General features: G+C 33.3%; 1 protein-coding gene and 1 pseudogene across 1 annotated transcript in view; one reads left to right on the top strand and one right to left on the bottom strand.

The window, feature by feature from the left end:
* LOC145267010 (uncharacterized) overlaps nt 1–23,219 on the bottom strand; it is a 173,625-nt gene that overhangs the window by 37,777 nt on the left and 112,629 nt on the right. The window lies entirely within an intron of this gene.
* LOC145267313 (U2 spliceosomal RNA) lies at nt 20,632–20,764 on the top strand (annotated as a pseudogene).

The raw sequence follows: 23,219 nt of genomic DNA, 5'->3' as shown, positions 1-23,219 counted from the left end.
TTTAATCAGGAATGAACAAGAGATTACAAGTTCAAAATTTTACTTTTTTTTAATTTTTTTTTTTAAATTTTTATCAAACAAGGCATGTTGTCGCTGAAGCGTAAGGTGCTTTTTTTTTTTTTTTTTTTTTTTTTTCATTCACCTTCACTCCCGGACAAGACATATCGCCACTTCGACTTAAGGGGCTACTATTTGGAACTATGCCTATGAAAGATTAACAGAATGTTGGTTTACGTTACATTTAAACTTCTGCATATCAGTACAGTCAAGGAAGCAGGCAACAGGAAGGGAATCTTGTTCAAGGGGGAGAGACTAGTGATCAATACACGAGCTCAGATGTGGCAATAAGGTGTCGTTCGCTTGAATAATCAATTTTCTGGCCAGTTTCAACCATTGTTATCAATTCTAACCCTAATCCTCGAGTGGCTCATGGACCTTGATAAGTGACTCGTCAGTACACATTTTATTAGTTTTTTTTTTTTTTTTTTTACAAGGGAGTCACCGTTAATCAAAGACGAAGGTTACTTTAAGATAAGGGTTAATTCCTGTAAGGCGGTCACTGAGAAAACAGCATTATGGCCGTTAGTGGTGGATTGGTTTGGTTTGGTTGTTTTATATAAATATAAATTTCAAACCAAATAAATATCTGTTTATATTGTAACAATGCATTTTTTTGGCTTCAAACGTATCTAATACGTATTTATTTTATTCAAACTCAACCAGCGCTTCTACCAAGGAACACAAACCCTTACGTGAATTCCGCGTGACCAACGCACTGTTCCGACATTTGAAAAGACTACCGTAAAAACAACAAACGGACTTCTGATTCTATGCTCCAAAAACAAAATGGCAAAAAAGAAAGAAAGAAAAACATACTGAAGATGAAGTTTTACTTCGAAATATATTTTTAAATTTCAATATAAATTTCAATATAAATTTCAATATAAATTTCAATATAAATTGCAAACAAAATAAATATCTGTTTATTTTGTGAAAAATGCGTTGTTTTGACTTCAAACGTATCTTTTTTTTTTACATCACCACATTATCAAGGTCAAGAGGCCACTCAAGGATAAGGGTTAAAGAGTGTACAGTAGAAATTGGACAATATAGTAATCATAATAGTAATCACAGTAATCTAATACAAACAATGCGTTGTTTTGGTTTCAAAAGTATCTAATATTTATTTTAATATGGAGGCGTTTCAAATCTTAAGCCTACAGACCAACAATAATGTTTCAAACTTAAGCCCAACAGACGAACTACACAGCTATTTCAAACCCAAGTATGGCAGTCTTATAGACAGAGCCTTTATCAGAGCTGCTATGACGCGATTAATATAAGGTGCGTCTCTTCAGTTTGTGCGCCTAACAATCGTAAATCCATTTGAAACCGAACCGCGACAGACATACGAAATCACTTATAAAATGGCGTTGGGACGCATGTATAAAAAAAGTGAGGTGTTTCATATCAGCGCCTTCTAACACGTTCGAGAAAATTCTATCAACCTCGAAATCAATCACTTTTTCGTCACAGCTGTTCATGCCTATTTATTAGGTAAAGAAATATTAGTCGATCTAATCGTCTCCGTCAGGTACGAATATTTCAAACGTACGAGGGTCGTTCGAAAAGTAAAGCCTCCTAGTTTTTTTAACTCCAAAAGTTAAAGAGCAACGAAGACAAGAGTGGTTCCATTAAAACGAGCCACCTTTCGTGCTCCAGAATTTATCTTTTCTACATAGTCACCACCATTTTCCAAACACTTTTAATGACGCATCTCTGCTTCTGACGAAAGTCCATGACAGTTTTTTTTTTTTAATTTTTTTAGGATCTCACAATCGTCAATATTTGCAACAGAGATGAAATTTTCAGGTCATGAATGCATTAGTTCAGTCATCATAACAATGCAATTTGCAATCTCAATTTTTGTCGAGGTGGTTGACAACTTCTTTATCACAGACCTTAGTAACTGAATTCCAATCTATGTCAAACTTTCACAAAAAAACACTTGACTAGCTATATACGAACCCTTATATCTGTGCCTAAATCTAAATGCAGATTCCATGAACAAAACTTATTTCCCAGAACTGCCCGTCTGTGGAACACTGTTCTGCTAGCCTACTTCACAGTTGAATACAACATAATAGTCTTCAAATCCAATTTAAACAAGTTCGTGTTGAGCCGTCCTTCATAAATAATCAAATTCTACCCAATTTACACCATTAGCAATTACTACACTACCACCTTACGTTCATTAGCCTTTATCCTTGAGTGGTTATCGGACCTCGATAAGTGACTACTCCCAAGTAAAAAAAAAAAAAAAGAAAAAATTATGACGTATAGGAGATTGATTGGTCTGTACTGAGAAGCAGAGGAACGAACTCCTGTATTTTTAAAAGGTTCGAGGTTTTCCATGGAGTTGGGAAGCATCTTTAATTAAGGCAGTGTTTAAACAACTTTGTTAGTACAGGAGCTAGTTCCGGTTACAGTTTTTTTTATCACTATGATTGGAATGTTGTAAGGGTTAATTGTTTGCTGGAATCAAAGTTTTAATAAGTTTGGCAGCGTCTCGAACAGATATATGGATGTATTTTCAGTCTTGAGAGGAAATTTAGGGGTTAGGCGGCCCTGACCATTCAGGGTAGAGTTAAATGTAAGTTCTTGGCGATAAGGTTGGCTTTGTCGAATGCTGACGTAATCACTTCAGGACTGTGGATGATGGTTGGGATGGAAGGTACGTATCTGTTCAGAATGCTGTTTGTCATGCGCCAAAACTTGTGGGAACCAAGCTTCTGCTCAGCTACTTTAGTTTTTACAATATGGACAAAAGACTCTCTGGCGTTTTCTATAATTTTTTTGCAATGATTGCGAGCATTAAGAGGAGAGAGATCAAGAGAGAAAAGGAAAGAAAGGGGAGAAGATAGAGAAAAGGAAAGAAAGGGAAGAAGATAGAGAAAAGGAAAGAAAGGGAAGAAGATAGAGAAAAGGAAAGAAAGGGAAGAAGATAGAGAAAAGGAAAGAAAGGGGAGAAGATAGAGAAAAGGAAAGAAAGAGAAGAAGATAGAGAAAAGGAAAGAAAGGGAAGAAGACGGAGAAAAGGATGAGAGAGAGAAAAAAGGGGAGAGAGAAAAGGGGGAGAGAGAGATAAAGGGGGAAGGGGGGGGAGAGAAGTGGGAAAGAGCGAGAGAGAGAAAAGCGGGAGAGAGAGAGAGAGAGAGAAAAGCGGGACAGAGAGAGAGAGAAAAGCGGGACAGAGAGAGAGAGAGAGAGAGAGAGAGAGAGAGAGAGAGAGAGAGAGAGAGAGAGAGAGAGAAAAGCGGGACAGAGAGAGAGAGAGAGAGAGAGTGAGAAAAGCGGGACAGACAGAGAGAGAGAGAGAGAGAGAGAGAGAGAGAGAGAGAGAGAGAGAGAGAGAGAAAAGCGGGACAGAGAGAGAGAGTGAGAAAAGCGGGACAGAGAGAGAGAGAGAGAGTGAGAAAAGCGGGACAGAGAGAGAGAGAGTGAGAAAAGCGGGACAGACAGAGAGAGAGTGAGAAAAGCGGGACAGACAGAGAGAGAGAGAGAGAAAAGCGGGACAGACAGAGAGAGAGAGAGAGTGAGAAAAGCGGGACAGAGAGAGAGAGAGAGAGTGAGAAAAGCGGGACAGAGAGAGAGTGAGAAAAGCGGGACAGAGAGAGAGACAGAGAGAGAGACAGAGAGAGAGAGAGAGAAAAGCGAGAGAGAGAGAAAGCGGGACAGAGACAGAGAGAGAAAAGCGGGACAGAGAGAGAGAGAGAGAGAGAGAGAGAAAAGCGGGACAAAGAGAGAGAGAGAGAGAGAGAGAAAAGCGGGACAGAGAGAGAGAGAGAGAGAGAGAGAAAAGCGGGACAGAGAGAGAGAGAGAAAAGCGGGACAGAGAGAGAGAGAGAGAGAGAAAAGCGGGACAGAGAGAGAGAGAGAGAAAAGCGAGAGAGAGAGAGAAAAGCGGGACAGAGAGAGAAAAGCGGGACAGAGAGAGAAAAGCGGGACAGAGAGAGAAAAGAGAGAGAGAGAAAAGCGAGAGAGAGAGAAAAGCGAGAGAGAGAGAAAAGCGAGAGAGAGAGAAAAGCGAGAGAGAGAGAAAAGCGAGAGAGAGAGAAAAGCGAGAGAGAGAGAAAAGCGAGAGAGAGAAGAGAAAGAGAGAGAGAGAGAGAGAAAGCGGGACAGAGAGAGAAAAAAGCGGGAAAGAGAGAGAGAGAGAGAAAAGCGGGACAGAGAGAGAGAGAGAGAGAGAGAGAGAGAGAGAAAAGCGCGAGAGAGAGAGAAAAGCGGGACAGAGAGAGAAAAGAGCGAGAGAGAGAAAAGAGAGAGAGAGAAAAGCGAGAGAGAGAGAGAGAAAAGAGAGAGAGAGAAAAGCGAGAGAGAGAGAAAAGCGAGAGAGAGAGAAAAGCGAGAGAGAGAGAAAAGACTTCAATGTTCACAACGTCGAATGGTTGACCCACTCAAACAAGACTGATGATGAGGGGAGGTTCTGTCATGATTTCTCCATTGCCTATGACCTCACTCAGATTGTTCAGGAATCTACCCGTGTGCCCGATAATGACGGCCAGTATGCGAGCCTACTAGACCTTTTTCTCACAACTTGCCCTGAACTATGTTCAGTTTCTGTTCTGTCGCCTCTTGGATCTTCCGACCACTCTGTTGTATCAATTAAGATAAAAATGAAATGTAATAAGTCCCCAGACGTACCTCTTCATCGTACAGTATATCGATACACTAAGGCTGACTGGGATAGCTTCCGTACATTTATATCTGATCTACCTCTGCATTCCATGTTTAAAAAGGATGTGTCCTCTATAGTATTAGACCTAACTGAATGGTTAATTGTAGGTATTGACCATTTCATACCCTCTAAAAAGTTTCAGCAAAAACCTAACAGCCAGCCATGGTTCTCTCCAGAATGTGCTGCTGCCATTGCGCACAGAAATCACTTTTTCCACTGCTTCAAACGTAATAGATGTATGGAAACTAAAGCCGTTTTCAGGACTGCCAGCAACCATTGTAAGAAAGTAATAAGGAACGCAAGAGAGTTGTATGCTCAATCTGTTAAGTCCAAAGTAGCTGAGCAGCGGCTTGGTTCCCACCAGTTTTGGCAAATAGCAAACAGAATCCTGAACAGAAGCGTGTGCTCCATCCCAACTATTATCAATGGACCTGAGGTAATCTCGTCAGCATCAGACAAAGCCAAACTCTTTGTCAAGAACTTTGCAGCTAATTCTACCCTTTGCGACCAAGACCGCCAACCCCCAATATTTCCTCCTGTATCAGAAAACACGCTATGTGATATACGTATATCTGTACGTGATGTTGCCAAGCTAATCAAAAACCTTGATTCCAGTAAAGCAACTGGTCCTGATGGTATTCCAATTATAGTACTCAAAAAACTTCAACCTGAACTAGCGCCCATACTTACAAAACTGTTTAAACGTTGTCTTAAGGAGAATAGTTTCCCATCTCCCTGGAAAATCTCATCAGTATGCCCTGTATTTAAGAATTCAGGTGATCGCTCATCCCCCTCTCAGTACAGGCCAATAAGTCTCCTGTGCGTCATGAGTAAGTTGCTAGAATCTGTGTTAAATACAGAAGTAATCAAACATCTCAACAAAAATAACCTTCTTAGTGACACTCAATATGGTTTCCGTTCTGCTAGATCTACAGCAGATGTCCTTACAGTTATATCGCATAGGATTAGCAAATCTCTCGACGGTGGCAATCTTTCTAGGGCAATTGCTCTTGACATATCTAAAGCCTTTGATAGGGTATGGCATAAAGGTTTACTTCATAAGATCGCTAGCTATGGTATAGCTGGAAAAGTCTTCTCAATTATTAAATCATTTCTTTCTGATAGGTTCATAAGAGTAGTAGTTGAGGGGCAAAAATCAGAAGCTCACAGTATTAATGCTGGTGTCCCTCAGGGATCCATCCTGGGCCCAACTCTTTTCCTGATCTACATTAATGATCTTCCAAATCATATCCTTACATCATTTGTAGACATTTATGCTGACGACACTACCATTTATGGTACCACATCTAAGACAGTAAACGACCAAGTTCTCTCCAATTCTCTCTCTTCTGATCTTGAGCACGTAGTACAATGGGGAAAGGAGTGGCTGGTTACTTTTAATCCATCTAAAACCAAGCTTCTCTCTTTACATCATCAACATTCTAATCCACATTTGTCATCAATTGAAATGAATGGCTCTCGTCTTCAGGAGGCCTCAAGTTTTGACAAGCTTCTGGGCTTGACCATTACTCCTGATCTTAAATGGAACACATATATCAAATCTGTTGCCAAGGCCGCTGGAAAAATGGTGGGATCTTTCTATCGATCCAGTAGATATCTCACTGCTGATGCTATTCTCTATCTATATAAGAGTCAGGTACGTCCAAGGATGGAATACTGTTGCCACATCTGGGCAGAAGCTGCTAGAAAGGACTTGTCCTGCCTTGATAGAGTTCAAAATAGACTTCGTAGCCTCGTAGGAGATGTCCTTTTCTCCTCCTTGCAACCTCTATCTCACAGAAGAGATGTTGCGAGTTTGTCTCTGATGTATCGTTATTTTCATGGAAAGTGTTCAACTGAGCTTCAATCTATGGTCCCCCCTCGCCAAACTTTCACAAGAAACACTCGTCTAGCTGTAAACACTATCAATAATTTCCCCCACTCTTTATCTGTGCCTAAACCTAAACGTAGATTCCATGAACAAAGCTTCTTTCTTAGAACTGCACGCCTGTGGAATTGTCTTCCGTTTTCCTGCTTTCCGGCTGACTACAATATGGTTGTGTTCAAGTCTAAAGTAAATAAGTTCTTGATGAGCCGTTCCATATAAGTTATTAAATTTACCAAATTTTCATTACTAATGATTACTATATTGACCAATTTCTACTGTACACTCTTTAACCATTATCCTTGAGTGGCATCTGGGCCTTGATAATGTGGTGATGCCTTTGTAAAAATAAAAAAAATTAAAAAAAAAAAAAAGCGAGAGAGAGAGAAAAGAGAGAGAGAGAAAAGCGAGAGAGAGAGAAAAGCGAGAGAGAGAAAAGCGAGAGAGAGAGAGAGAGAGAGAGAAAAAAAAAGCGGGACAGAGAGAGAAAAAAGCGGGAAAGAGAGAGAGAGAGAGAAAGAAGCGGGAAAGAGAGAGAGAAAAGCGGGAAAGAGAGAGAGAGAGAGTGAGAGAAAAGCGGGAAAGAGAGAGAGAGAAAAGCGAGACAGAGAGAGAGAGAGAAAAGCGGGACAGAGAGAGAGAGAGAAAAGCGGGACAGAGAGAGAGAGAGAGAAAAGCGGGACAGAGAGAGAGAGAGAGAAAAGCGGGACAGAGAGAGAGAGAGAGAAAAGCGGGACAGAGAGAGAGAGAGAGAGAAAAGCGGGACAGAGAGAGAGAGAGAGAGAGAGAGAGAGAGAGAGAGAGAGAGAGAAAAAGCGGGACAGAGAGAGAGAGAAAAGCGGGACAGAGAGAGAGAGAAAAAAGCGGGACAGAGAGAGAGAGAAAAAAGCGGGACAGAGAGAGAGAGAAAAAAGCGGGACAGAGAGAGAGAGAGAGAGAGAAAAGCGGGACAGAGAGAGAGAGAGAGAGAGAGAGAGAAAAGCGGGACAGAGAGAGAGAGAGAGAGAGAGAGAGAAAAGCGGGACAGAGAGAGAGAGAGAGAGAGAAAAGCGGGACAGAGAGAGAGAGAGAGAGAGAGAGAAAAGCGGGGCAGAGAGAGAGAGAGAGAGAGAGAGAGAAAAGCGGGGCAGAGTAAGGGAGAAAAGCAGGAGAGAGAAAGAGAGAGAGAGAGAGAGAGAGAGAGAAAAGCGGGGCAGAGTAAGAGAGAGAAAAGCGGGGCAGAGTAAGAGAGAGAAAAGCGGGGCAGAGTAAGAGAGAGAAAAGCGGGGTAGAGAGAGAGAGAGAGGGAGAAAAGCGGGGCAGAGAGAGAGAGAGAGGGAGAGAGAGAAAAGCGGGACAGAGAGAGACAAAGAGAGAGAGACAAAGAGAGAGAGACAAAGAGAGAGAGACAAAAGAGAGAGAGAGAGAGACAAAAGAGAGAGAGACAAAAGAGAGAGAGAGAGAGAGAGAGAAGGGGGAGAAAAGGGCGGGGGAGAGAGACAAAAGAGAGAGAGAGACAGAGAGAGACAAAAAGAGAGAGAGAAAGAGAGAGAGAGAGAGAGAGAGAGAGAGAGAAGGGGGAGAAAAGGGCGGGGGAGAGAGACAAAAGAGAGAATCAGAATGATTGAAGAGGAGAAACAGAAAAATCAGAAAGTGACCAGTTTAGGGTTTCGTTTTCATGTCTGTATTCAAGTCGTTTGCAAACTCACTTTGCCGACATTAACCGAGCAAAAGAACCGTTTAATATTTCACGAACTTTCTGTTTACATTGAGGAGCGGGGGCGTTGGAGGGGCGGTTCTTCTGCTCGATTAATGTCAGCGCGTTACTTACGGGATAACGGTTAATTAAACTGCAAAAACACCTGTTAAAAACTATACAAGTTCTATAATTTAATACCTCCTCTCCTCAAAAAAGAAAAAAAAAAAAAAAAAAAAGAAAAAAAAAAAAAAAAAAAGAAAAGAAAAAGAACGAAAAACGTAGAAGTATGTTTTTGTAAACCACTCGTGTAAACTTACTGACAGCATTATTAGCGGCCTAAATTATGAGATGAAAAAAAAAAAAAAAAAAATGAACGAAATCTTAGTAAAAAAGAGTTGTCTCCCTCAGAACAATGACAAATTGTAAAACAGCGCCTTCACATTTTCTTGATTCAAACAAGCTAACCCAAGATAAATGGGTTACCCAACGGGTCAAATTTCGTCTCATAAACACATTCATTTTTGAGCAGCGTTGTTTTATGTACACAATGTATGACGTCAGAAGTGACGTCATACATTGTGTTTCACTAAATAAACAGAAAGTGATAGATTTAGCAACACTCCCTTTACTAGATCGCCATTGTTTTTTTTAAGCACAGTATTTGACGTCACTTCTGACGTCACGAATATATTAAGAAATTTATAATTAAACCAGCAGGACCCGTTGAAAAACCACGGAATGAAAAAAATATTTAATTAACAAATATCTGTATGATGAAGCTAATATTTTTATGGATAACACAAAAAATTAAGTGTTTGTACAGAAAAATCAATAACATGCAACAAATATGAGTTTATTAACATTTCTATGAAAATAGTGTGCATCGTATTCTAAATATAGAAATGACCCAAATGAGATAAATTATTAAATACTAATAAATACTCAGAAAGTAATATTATGCTACATAGTTCAATACAAATAATAAAATCACATTGTTTAATTTTTTCTTTCAGTCCAGCCTTTTTTTTTTTTTTGTAACCTTTTGCTAACTTTTTTCTTCACTGAAGAATCACTAAACATCGAAATTACCAGTTTTTTTTTTCTCCCACTATTACAACAATGATCATATATTTGAAAACGAGGCTACGTAAAGGGGGGGGGCACTCTCATATTCTTGTCCAGGGTTGCCAGATTAGCCTTTTAAAAATTAAATTTTGCAAATTTGGTCTTTTTGAAGCAATTTGGCCTTCGAAAATTGTATTTGTCCGTTTTTCAAAGCGTAACATACGAATTAACTATGGAAGGGACAAACAGAATACCTATATAGACTATATAAATAGATAAAGATGTGGCGATCACACTTAATTATACTACCATCTAATAAAATATCTCGTCATTTTTAGGGTCACGAGTATTTTCCCTAAATAAATAGCGATACATCTAAACCAGAGGTCTTAGAAATACGGTTTATGGGCAAAATCCGGCCCACTTAAGTCTTTAATCTGGCCCTTGTGGAAAAATGTAAAAATCTTCAGGAAAAAAAAAAAAAAAAAAATGGGAATGTGTGAAAGTAATGTGGTGGTTTTTCTTTTTGATCAGAAAATGTTAAAAAAAAAAAAAAAAAAAAAAAAAAAAAAAATGAGGTTCTGGAGAACCAATTTCATTAAAAAGCAAAGCTAATCAGCAAAACAGTATAAAAATATGTCCAGGTCATTTATTTTTTTTAAATTTTGGTCTGTGTAGCTTTAAAAAGTCATCAATATGCCCCCCCCCCATTCAAAAACTTTGAAAGACTCCTGATCTACATGGATAGCATGCTCTCATGTCCATCAGTCATTGTCACTATTTGGAGAAATGCTTCGAGCCTGCTCTCAGCCTGTCAAGCCACCAGAACACCCAATGAACTTCCTGATTCTTGCATGTTGGTTTCGGAAAGGATCATTTAATTAAATATTATTTGCTTGCCCATTTTTCTTTTCAATATTTTTAGTTAACAATTATTTCATGTTTGTTGTTAAATTCTTGAAATGTTATTGACTGCATATTTTACCATTTCGATTAGTTCTTGCCTTTTTTTTATTTCAAATATTTGGACTACTGTTCTCTTATTGAGTGTTATTTTCACAACGTTTTGGCCGATGTAACTTCCGACCTTCTTCAGGTACACTTTGTCAAACTCAGGAATCTTTCGCTCTAATTCCGGGGAATCTGCTCAGAAATTCGAATGGAATCTTTTATTTAGTCTACAGCTAGGGTTGCCAAAACTACAACCTGCAGAGCTCTTATGGAAAACATAAAAATATTAATGGAAATTTGTGAAAATAGTGTTGTGAGTTTTGTTTTTTGTTCAGAAAATGACTTAAAAGAATGAGGTTTGGGAGAACCAGTTTCATTAAAAAGCAAAGCTGATGCGCAAAACGGTATAAAACACTTTTTTTTTGCTGGTGTAGTTCTAAAAAAAAAATTACTGTCCTGTTGATAAAATTGGAGGTGTGCACACACGCACATTTCATATGGACTTTGATCTACATTTTTGTGTCCCATAAAAATGACCGGAATATCTGCCAAAGTCTTTAATCCAACCTGCTGAGCTTATACAGAAACTGTAAAAATCTTGAGGAAAAATGTTTGAAAAAAAAAGAGTGGCAGTTTTTTCTTTTTTGTTCAGAAAATTGTCAAAAAAAAAAAAAATTATCAAAAAAAAAAATTATCAAAAAAAATTATCAAAAATAAAATTATCAAAAAAAAAAAAGCTAATGAAAAGCAATATAAAACACGTCCAGGTATTTTTCTTTTTTTTTTTTTTTTTTTGCCTGCGTAGCTCTAAAATGCCAGCAATAAGCCTCCCGCCCTCAGAAAATTTTGGAGACCCCATCAACTAAACGTTTACAAATGGTGTCTTAAAAAAAATATATATGACATCACCTCTAACGCCACGAGTATCTATATATTAATATCGTAGTACCTTTAACGTACGTGTGTGTCATGGTTTCCAGATTATAAATTATTTGATCAGGAGATCCTATTTATTACAAAGGAGGATAGAAGGTGATAACAATACGAACATTAAATTAGTATATAGATGCGCTAATTTAATGTTCGTATTATGTTATCACTGTCTATCCTTTTTCTTTTTAATAAATAGGATCTCCCGATCACCAAAGATGCAATGTAAGAAAATTAATAAAAAAAAAAAAAAAAAAATGTTGCTTTTGGCCCATACGTGAAACTAAAATATATCTTCTGGGTCTTCAGGCTAAGATCCAATCTATTCTGTCTAAAGATGGTATAATGATATCGTGGGCCTTCCATTTGTGCCGGGCATCAATACAATGGAATATGTCAGACTCGTATAAGGATATTGGTTGATTGGTTGTTTTTGTTTTACGGCATATCAACCCTTTTCAGGTTATTTAATGCCGAATCCAAAGATTTTAAAGAAAAATTTTTTTAATAGAATATATTTGTTGTTTTCACGTCAGTTTCTATTTAACCCATAGTTGGGACCCTAACAGGTACTACGACTCCGGGTCAGAGTGGACCTGGGAGCAATGGTAATTTAAGGGTGGCTCCATACTCCCCAAAGCCCGCAAGCTGGGGCCTCACCACTGGATATAGTTTAAGGTCATATCCAGGGCCCCCATTGAGGGACTTTTAGCCTCTGCAGGGAGGCAGTCGGCATATTCTAATGCCCCACCAACAGGGCCAAGGATATTGGAGATAAACCGTAATAACCAGATATATTCTGACACTACATTAACCAGATTACTTAGGAAAATTTGGCCAAGATCAAAGTGTAGTATCTGATATAAATAAAAAATGTTTTAGAATTGGGCTTAAGTAGGCCCCCCCCTTCCCACCACACACACATAAATACAAATTGAAAGGGGTAACCATGATAAAAGAGGCTGGCCGAGAGAAAAATCATTTAAAATTTACAACAGAGACGAGATGGATCAACAAACCTCACCCCTTCTTTTTGAGTTGGCCTTGTGCCTAAGTTTTTTTGTTCATTTTCCCAATTGTATTTTTTTCCTGTGATTAAAAAATTTGATATCTCAAAGTGTAGTATCTGTTCTTCAGATGTGGTACTTCCATTTCTCGTTCTCTTTCAGTGGAGGAGAAATCCTTCACGACTGAGACAATTTTTATTTTTGTACCTTTTCTCCACGTTAAAAAACGACCCTGGTGTCTAACTCTGTCCCGTGGGGAGGCATTGTAAATAGGAACAATGATATTGTGGGGTCTCCATTCATGCTGAACGTCCACAGAATACCTAGCAACAATATGTTACATCTGAAAGATGCGTCCATGGAATTTCCACAGGTCCTGCTAGTATTACTGAATACACAAATAAAAAGTGATAGGGTCTATACGTTTAGTAATGATACCATTAAAAAATATATATGACGTCATTTCTGACGTCACGAACATAGTAAGAAACAGACACAGCTAAACAGGTTTAGCAATGATCCCTTTATTATAAGTCCATTAAAAGAAGTGAGATGAGAGTTCTAAGACGAATGAAAAACTTTTCACATCAATAAGGAAGACAGAAAAGAAAGAACCTCTTTAGACCATGGCATTTCGAGACTAAATGCTTGTCATTTAGATAAAATATATATAAATCTCATCTGTCTGTTTAAATATATGTAAGTATGTATGTATGTATGTTTGTATGTCTGCTTAAAACTTTCAACAGAGGCGGCAGATTTTCACGAGATCAATATTGTTTTGAAGCTCGACTCTCTGGATGACAAATATTGAAAAATTGGCTAAAATCATTAATTCCTTCACCCTTAACTGGGCACTTTTCTACAGGGAGGGGTCGCTTTTTTGCCAATATTTTCGAAAGTCATCCCCTCTTTCTGATTGACTAGCCGTAATTTAAACCTGTGTCACTTCCAGTTTGGTGATGGATGCAACGGCAAAGACATGTTTTTTTCACATTCTTTTTTTTCCTTCGCGTGACGGGTTCAATCCTGCCTACCTACTACCAGTTTTTTTTTTTTTTTTTTTTTTGCTCAATACACACACCTCCAAATACCCGGGCACCCAGACTAGTCTATAATATAAATCTCTGTCTGTTTAAATGTATGTAAGTTTGTATGTCAGCCTAAAACTTTCGACAGAGGCAACGGATTTTCATGAGATCAGTATAGTGTTGAATTTCGACCCTTCGGACGACAAATATAAAAAAAAATTGGCTAAAAACATTAATTCCTTCACCCTCAATGGGGCACTTTTCTATAAGGGGACGTTGCTTTTTTCGTCGATATTTTCAAAAGTCATCCCCTCTTTTCAATTGACTAGCCTTAATTTAAACCTTCACCACTTCCGGTTTGGTGATGGACGTAATGGCAAAGACGTCACTTTTTTTTTTTCACATTCTTTTCCTCCTTCGCATCACGGTTTCGATCCTGCCTACTACCATTTTTATTTATTTTTTGCTCAACACACACCTCGAAACACCCAGGGCAACACTGGGCACCCAGGCTAGTATATTTATAAAAGTGAGAATGTGTATGTGTGATGTGAGAACAACTCTCAACCTATATACTCAACGAAGTTTTTATCTACAGACTTGAAATTTGGTATATAGGGTATTTAGACAGGTGGAAAACTTTTCATTCGTAAAAAAAGATGCTGCTAAAGGGTCCAATTTTTAAAAAATTGGTACGTTGGGTCCTCGGATTTTTTTTTATCCGTTTGTCAACCATTTCACGAATGCGCATGTGCGAATCGTTCACACGACTGATTCATTACGTTAAGAATAAGTAGGTTTGAAAACACTTTTTAAAGATCATGTCACGCTAGTCTAATGGTTATCGTACTCAAAACACTAGGTTCATGTTTCGATCTCAGCTCCAGTATTCTTTTTAAAAATTTTTTTTTCTAACTGTTTAGAAAAAACATAATACTCGCATGCACATGTCTCAGTTTCTTTACGTTTTCTTTTTTTTTTTTTTTTTTTTTTTTACTTCATTTTATTTTAAAGGAATTTGAGGTTACGTTTAATGCCGGATAACGCAGGGTGCATCTGCTAGTATATATATATATATATATATTAGTGATTGGGCAATTCCTATATTTATCCCATCAATCCGATTCATTATAAATTTCTAAATATTTAACTATAAAGTTGTTATTCTTTATCCCCGATTAAACACACTTGTACGTGTGTGTGGGGGGGGGGCGGGCTGATCAATACATTTTAGCTTTACTGGTAATTTAAAATCAATGAATATTCATTATTTTATTATTAATACTATTTTAAACAGAATTAAAAAAAAAAAAAAAAACCCAAAGAAATACTTTTTGGCATCGGAAAATAGGTATACATTTTTCTGATTCTGATACCCCCAAAAGTTAAGATTTTTTCGATTCCTGTATATATATATATATATATATATATATATATATATATATGGCGATTAAACTATTCTGAATATTCGGCGTTTCATCTACTATAGGATTCGTCAGGCTTATGCGCGAATTCTGTGGTTGTTTCTCGTTTTTATATACAACCACAGAATTCGTGCATAAGCCTGACGAATCCTATAGTGGATGAAACGCCGAATATTCAGTGTAGCTTAATCGCCATATATATTTTATAAATTACTAACAAGCTCTACCTACGTATTGAGCACTTTTGAAGTAAATACTTAAAGTTTACGCATAAATTTATACTTTCGTATATTAATTTTATGTGAATAAATGAAGTAGTTTATATATATATATATATATATATATATATATATATATATATATATATATATATATAATGACCTTTGTGTGTAAGGAACGGTTTCTACCAAACTCCTGTCAATTTTTGGCCTACAGACTTAAAGCTTGATATATAGAGGATTTGAACCTGTTGGAACACATTTGATTTGGTTTGTAGTCGGTAAAAATAGCTGCTAACGGGTCAAAATTGAAAAATTAATTGGCATTTGGCAGGCATAAGTCGACTTAATGTGCTCCTCTACACATGCGCAAATATGTATTTATACATTTTACTATGTTATTTTTTTTTTTTTAGTTTTTTTTATGTGTAAGGTCATAGTTCATATGATACCGAATAATGCTGGAAAGCTATATGTTCTGGTTTCGAATCTAGCTAATGGCACCCAAGTCATTTTTTTGTTTACTTTTGAAATCACTTCTATATATTGGGTACAATATAATAATCAATAGAGTATTTGGTCTGTAATAATAAATAATATGCATTTATTAAAATCATATTTAAGCATATTTTACGACCAGGCCATACCAGGTGTGTGTAGGGAGAACTACTGTATATTGGGTACAAGATAATAATCAATAGAATTGGTTCTATAATCATAAATATGAAATCTGCATCAATTAAAATATATTTAAGCGTATTTTACGACGAGGCAACGCAGGGCAGACACCTAGTGCGTAATATATATATATATATATATATATATATATATATATATATATATATATATATATATATATATATATATATAATTATTCAAAATAATGAAATACAATAAATCTACTGGTGTGCTAATCCAGTAATTATCGGTCTTACAAAATATTATTATCATTTAATTTAATTTTCTATGTTTATTATTAAAAAAGCAATAACAAATCAGGTGTAAACCTTTTATAAATATTTGCTAATATTTTTCCCCCGAGGAGATGTATAAACATCGAAAACTCATGGGTTAAGGAAATATAGTTTACTATACTGTATTCTTTGTTTTGAATACAATAAATAACCTTTTTAAATCACAAACTGTAAATTCCTAAATTATGAGATATATATATATACATTTTAAAAATATATATATATACACACACATTTGAAAAATAATATATATATACATACATTTTAAAAATAATATATATATATATACACATTTGAAAAATAATATATATATATACATTTTAAAAATAATATATATATATACATTTTAAAAATAATATATATATATATATTTTAAAAATAATATATATATATATATACATTTTAAAAATAATATATATATATATACACACAAACACAAACATTTTAAAAATAATATATATATACATACACACACATTTTAAAATTAATATATATATATATATACACACACATTTTAAAATTAATATATATATATATATACACACACATTTTAAAAATAATATATATATACACACACACATTTTAAAAATAATATATATATACACAGACACATTTTAAAAATAATATATATATATACATACATTTTAAAAATAATATATATATATACATACATTTTAAAAATAATATATATATATATACACATTAAAAATAATATATATATATTTTAAAAATAATATATATATTTTAAAAATAATATATATATATATTTTAAAAATAATATATATATATATATATATTTTAAAAATAATATATATATATATTTTAAAAATAATATATATATATATATTTTAAAAATAATATATATATATATATTTTAAAAATAATATATATATATATATTTTAAAAATAATATATATATATATTTTAAAAATAATATATATATACATTTTAAAAATAATATATATATACATTTTAAAAATAATATATATATACATTTTTAAAATAATATATATATACATTTTTAAAATAATATATATATATATACATTTTAAAAATAATATATATATACATTTTAAAAATAATATATATATACATTTTAAAAATAATATATATATATACACTTTAAAAATAATATATATATATACATTTTAAAAATAATATATATATATACATTTAAAAATAATATATATATATACATTTTAAAAATAATGTATATATACATTTTAAAAATAATGTATATATACATTTTAAAAATAATATATATATACATTTTAAAAATAATATATATATACATTTTAAAAATAATATATATATATACATTTTAAAAATAATATATATATACATTTTAAAAATAATATATATATACATTTTAAAAATAATATATATATACATTTTAAAAATAATATATATATACATTTTAAAAATAATATATATATATACATTTTAAAAATAATATATATATACATTTTAAAAATAATATATATATATACATTTTAAAAATAATATATATATACATTTTAAAAATAATATATATATATATACATTTTAAAAATAATATATATATATATACACATTTTAAAATTATATATATATATACATTTTAAAATTATATATATATACATTTTAAAATTATATATATATATATACATTTTAAAATTATATATATATATACATTTTAAAATTATATACATATATATATGCACACACATTTTAAAATTATATATATATATACACACACATTTTAAAATTATATATATATATATACACATTTTAAAATTATATATATATATATACACACATTTTAAAATTATATATATATATATATACACACATTTTAAAATTATATATATATATATATATACACACACACATTTTAAAATTATATATATATATATATATACACATTTTAAAATTATATATATATATATATACACATTTTAAAATTATATATATATATATATATATACACATTTTAAAATTATATATATATATATATACACATTTTAAAATTATATATATATATATATATACACATTTTAAAATTATATATATATATATATACACATTTTAAAATTATATATATATATATATATACACATTTTAAAATTATATATATATATATATATATATACACACATTTTAAAATTATATATATATATATATATATATATACACATTTTATTTTAAAATTATATATATATATATATATATATATACACATTTTATTTTAAAATTATATATATATATATATATATATATATATATATATATATATACACACACATTTTAAAATTATATATATATATATACACATTTTAAAATTATATATATAGGGTCCCAACTATGGGTTAAATAGAAACCGACTTGAAAAAAGAAAAATATATATATTCTATTAAAAACTTTTCTTCAAAATCTTTTGAATCAGTATTAAATAGCCTGAAAAGAGTTGATATGCCGTAAAACAAAAACAACCAACCAACCTCCATATTCGAGATAGGGCAATAATGTAAGGAAAACTGGATTTAACCACTGAAGTAAAATTACAAGAAATTTATTTTTCAATACAGAAATCAAATAATTAATAAAAATTTGGCGCTTCATTGGGGACGACATTTCGAAAATCGTAAAACTGAATTTCATGGTATCTACTTATTCCTTGCATTTTTAAGATGATTATATCCAAAAATTACGAACATCGATAAGGTATAAAATTATTTATTAAAGAAAATTAAAAAAAGAATTTGATGAAAACGATCGTAAGATGCAGGAGAGTTCAGAAGGGAGATAATTTTCCGTTTCGATTTAAACAACATGGCGGCAATTTTTTACTTGCTACCACGATTAAAGTTTTTTTTTTTTTTAATAATTCAGTAATATTCAGTAATATTGTAACTTATTAGAATTGACAAAAAAACCAGTTGAAACCATTGTTTGTTTTTTTGTTTTGTTTTTTATCTGAAAACTCCATTTATTGATTACAAAATCCCGTCCCAACAGTGTAAAAGCGTCAAACATTTTAATTTTTAATTTTTTTAAAATTTAATTTATTATTTGTATTCCTTGTCGAAAAATAAATTTGTTGTGAATTTTACTTTACAGAGTTTAAATCCAATAACATTTTATATGTATACTAGCTCGGGTCCTATGTACTGTTCATAACATTTCGTGCCTATGTATATATTAAAAAGTGTGAATATGTACGGTAATACCTTTCTATATAAAGGGCTTCCATAACTACCACAGAGAAAAGTTGGTAGAGACCGCAGACGACAATTTTAAAAAAACTTTGATCCCAATTTTGACCCCTTAACATTTGTCTTGGGCTCAAATTAAATTAAAATTTTGACCCATGTCCAAGTATAACCCACATCTAAAATTTCAAGTGTTTAGACCCAAAATTGGCGGAGGAGTTTGGTAGAGTCCTCAAAGGTCAAATCGATGAACTTTGACCCCTTAACAGCCAAATTTCTGGCCGAAAACCGATTAAAAAGATTTTCCCAAATCTCAATACCCCTTATGTCAAATCTTGAGTCTGTAGACTGAAAATTGACAGAGTTATTTGGTAGGGAAGTGCACACATTTTCACTTTATATATATATATATATATAATATATATATATATATATATATATATATATATATATATATATATATATATATATATATTATAGAGTAATTTATAAAATATATATGGCGATTAAGCTACACTGAATATTCGGCGTTTCATCCACTATAGGATTCGTCAGGCTTATATTATTAGGACTATCCATTTATCTAGTGTTTCCTTTTCAGATTAAATATGTTTTTAACTCATTTCAAAGTGTTTTTTAACATATTTTATTAACTGTTTGCTCATATATATATATATATATATATATATATATATATATATAGCGTCACCTCTGACTTTAGAAGTATATTACGAAATAAATAAACAAAACGTGATACGTCTAAACATGTTTAGTAATGATCCCTTTATTACACCCCCATTTTTTTTGGTGTGTGTGGGGGGGGGGGTCGGACCATTTTATGATCCTAACACACAAATCTCGAACCCCCCCCCCCATCCTATCCCTCCAAAATAAAAAGAAATAAAATTCATCGGATAGGGCTGGCTGGGGTCAAAATTAATTACCTTTCTTGACAGCCGGCTGGAGAAGAAAGCGGACGCCAGGAGCATGGCGGACGATAATTAACGTGTTGCCTACTCCATCTTGTTGAAGGAGATGAAATTGCGGGAGCCCCTGGCGATCACGACCTTCCTAACTAGATCGTCGGCCATCGCGCCATCAGCAAAGTTTGCAAGTCGGAAATCGATAACCTCGGATGTGTCGGCTAGTCAATGCCTGCATAGACCAAGGTGACCACCAAAACAAAACAAAATATCGATTAGTTAAACAAAAAAAAAAAAAGAAAGAAAAATTCTTTGCTATTGTTTCGTTCAATGTTTGTATAGATAATACGTTGTTGTACCTATTTAGTATGCCTCCCCACGGGACAGAGTTAGACACCAGGGTCGTTTTTTAACGTGGAGAAAAGGTACAAAAATAAAAATTGTCTCAGTCGTGAAGGATTTCTCCTCCACCGAAAGAGAACAAGAAATAGAAGAGCAGCATCTGAAGAACAGATACTACACTTTGATCTTGACCAAAAGACCAAAAATTGTCAAGAAATTCGTATAAATTGCGCAAGAAAACAAAACTAGGTACTTCTCCACATACACTAATTTTTTTTCTTGGCCTTTTGGTCAAGATCAAAGTGTAGTATCTGTTCTTCAGATGCTGCACTTTAATTGCTTGTTCTCTTTCGGTGGAGGAGAAATCCTTCACGACTGAGACAATTTTTATTTTTGTACCTTTTCTCCACGTTAAAAAACGACCCTGGTGTCTAACTCTGTCCCGTGGGGAGGCATAGTAAATAGGTACACTCATCTCTATAAATAAAACAGGTACTTGTACAGTTTAATTAAGACATTAAAAAAATGAAAATGTCGGGGGGGGAAAAAAGTTTAAATTATACGATTCCGTTATGAAATGAAGTTTCAAAAAAAAAAAAAAAAAAAAAAGAAAAAACCCAAACTTTCATTTAATTTCATCAAGTAATTTTTTTTTCTTTTTTACAGCGAAAAAATTTGTTATGATACCGAGCAAAATGTTCGATTTTTAGGAAGAGAAGCTAGTAATAATGATGGGGAGGGAGTAAATTGAGTTATCTCCCCGTGGCGTGTTCTAAAAAATCCAAACAAAAAATAAAAAAATTCAAAGATGTCTACCTTCAACGTGCTGTCATAAAAACGCGTTTTTTTTTTTTTTTTTTTTTTTTTTTGCTGTAAAAAGAAAAAAAAAAAAAAAAAAAAATGAAGTGTAATTTTTTTTTCGGAAATCTTCAGTTCATAATGGATACGTACAATATAATCTTTTTTTTCGATATTTTCATTTTTTAATGCCTTGATTAAACTGCACAAAGTGCCATAAGGCAATAGATGTATCTTTACGTGAAAATATTTAACCGATAAACTCTTAAACTACAGGTCACGTGACATTGAAATTAACAGAAAATAGTAATCACACACCAAAGATGATTCATAGCAAGTGATACAAAATCGTAGCACTCCTTTTAAAGCAAAGCCTGGGTTTCTTCGTGGGCCGATGCCGAGTCCTGCTGCCACACCCAGAGACTTCTAGCGGCCACCAGAGAATCACCACACTCTTCAGAACATCCAGGTACAGTTTGCTGTTGACTTTCAAGCCGACTTCATTATGTGAGGTGGCATGATGTGGCCCTCACTTGAAACCACACCAAAGACGATAATCGTGGCTGGAAACTTTGTTTTCATCATCTTGGACACGTCCCTGTTATTTGAATTGAGTTATTTTCGTTTATTATTTATTAAATGTGGCAGATCAGAACACAGCACTGCTTACTCATAAAATTTGGTTTTATTAAAAAAAAGAAAAAAAAAAAAGAAAAGGTACTTGATCAATTTACGTGATTTTTGGAGTATGACATATTAGGACAGGTGTTGAGCTACTGTATCCTCTTTTGTGTACATTTCTACCACCCTTTCCGTAAATGGTAATTGAAGCATGATTGCTTTTATTTCTTTTTTTTTTTTTTTTTTTTTTTTTTTGTCAAATAAAATTAATTGAAGATTACCAAAGAAGAAGGTAAGGAGTTAAATTGGCCAAAAAATAATAATAATCTGAATTGCGATAAGTTGAAAAAGATTAATTTTTTTATGGATAAAGCTTTCAATCAGAAGGTCCGAAAAAGGATCAAAAGATCTGACTCCATTAAGCCATCCTGGCATGACAGAAAGAAAAAGGATAAACAACAAAAAATATGGTACGAGGGCGCAAGAAAGCGCAACCAATCTGTCATTTGAGCTTGACTTCTTGATCCCATTGTCTAGATTAATACCCATTAGATCAATCCGGGTATTTGGAGGTGTATGTTGAGCAAAAAAAAAAATAAATAAATAAAAAGAAAAAAAGAAAAAAGAGCGGTCAATTTTTTAAACTTTGACCCTTATTATGACCCCTTAAAATGTATTGTTTTGGGCTCAAATCAAGTTATTAAGTTAGATCCATGTCCAAGGAACCTATATCTAAAATTTTAAGTGTTTAGACCAAAAATTGTCGGAGGAGTTTGGTAGAGTTCTCAAAAGTCAAATCGTTGAACTTTCACCTCTTAATCGCCAAATTTCTGGCCGAAATCCGGTCACATATATTTTCCCAAATCTCAGTACCCTGTATAGCAAATTTCGAGCCTGTAGACTTCAAATTGACAGAGTTATTGCGTAGGGAAATGTACACAGACACGCACAGAGACACTTTCACTTTTATAGATATATTTTTTTCTCACCTAATAAAATTATTTTAATCCTAACTTATTCTATATTCCCCATAATATGTCATCGGTAGTGCAACACACAAAAGTGCACGTGTCATATCCAACATCTTGACTCCACTACTGGGCACTATCATCACCTCCCACATAAAGAACTCCGGAGATTTACTCAACAGGATAAAAATAAACATTAATATACATAAGAAAACTATACACAGCTTAGATATAATACAATTATATACTAATATCGCCATTAAAAAATGCTTAAATTTACTGCATGCACACCTCAAAAAATAATCAAACATTAACTTACCGTTTCTTCCTCACTTTTATAAAAAATTATTAGACTTTTAACTGACATGACTTAGTTTCAATTCAATAACAATTTCTACAATTAAATTCGAGATGTAGTTTGCGATTCTAAATTTTGTCACGTCCGGAGTTAACATACGTTGATCCGTGGTGG

The sequence above is a fragment of the Euprymna scolopes genome, chromosome 42, assembly GCF_053919585.1.
Source record: "Euprymna scolopes isolate OS-2025 chromosome 42, ASM5391958v1, whole genome shotgun sequence".
Taxonomy (NCBI): Eukaryota; Metazoa; Mollusca; class Cephalopoda; order Sepiida; family Sepiolidae; genus Euprymna; species Euprymna scolopes.
Note: the sequence above shows the minus strand (reverse complement) of the source record. Positions and strands in the feature narration are given on the sequence as shown.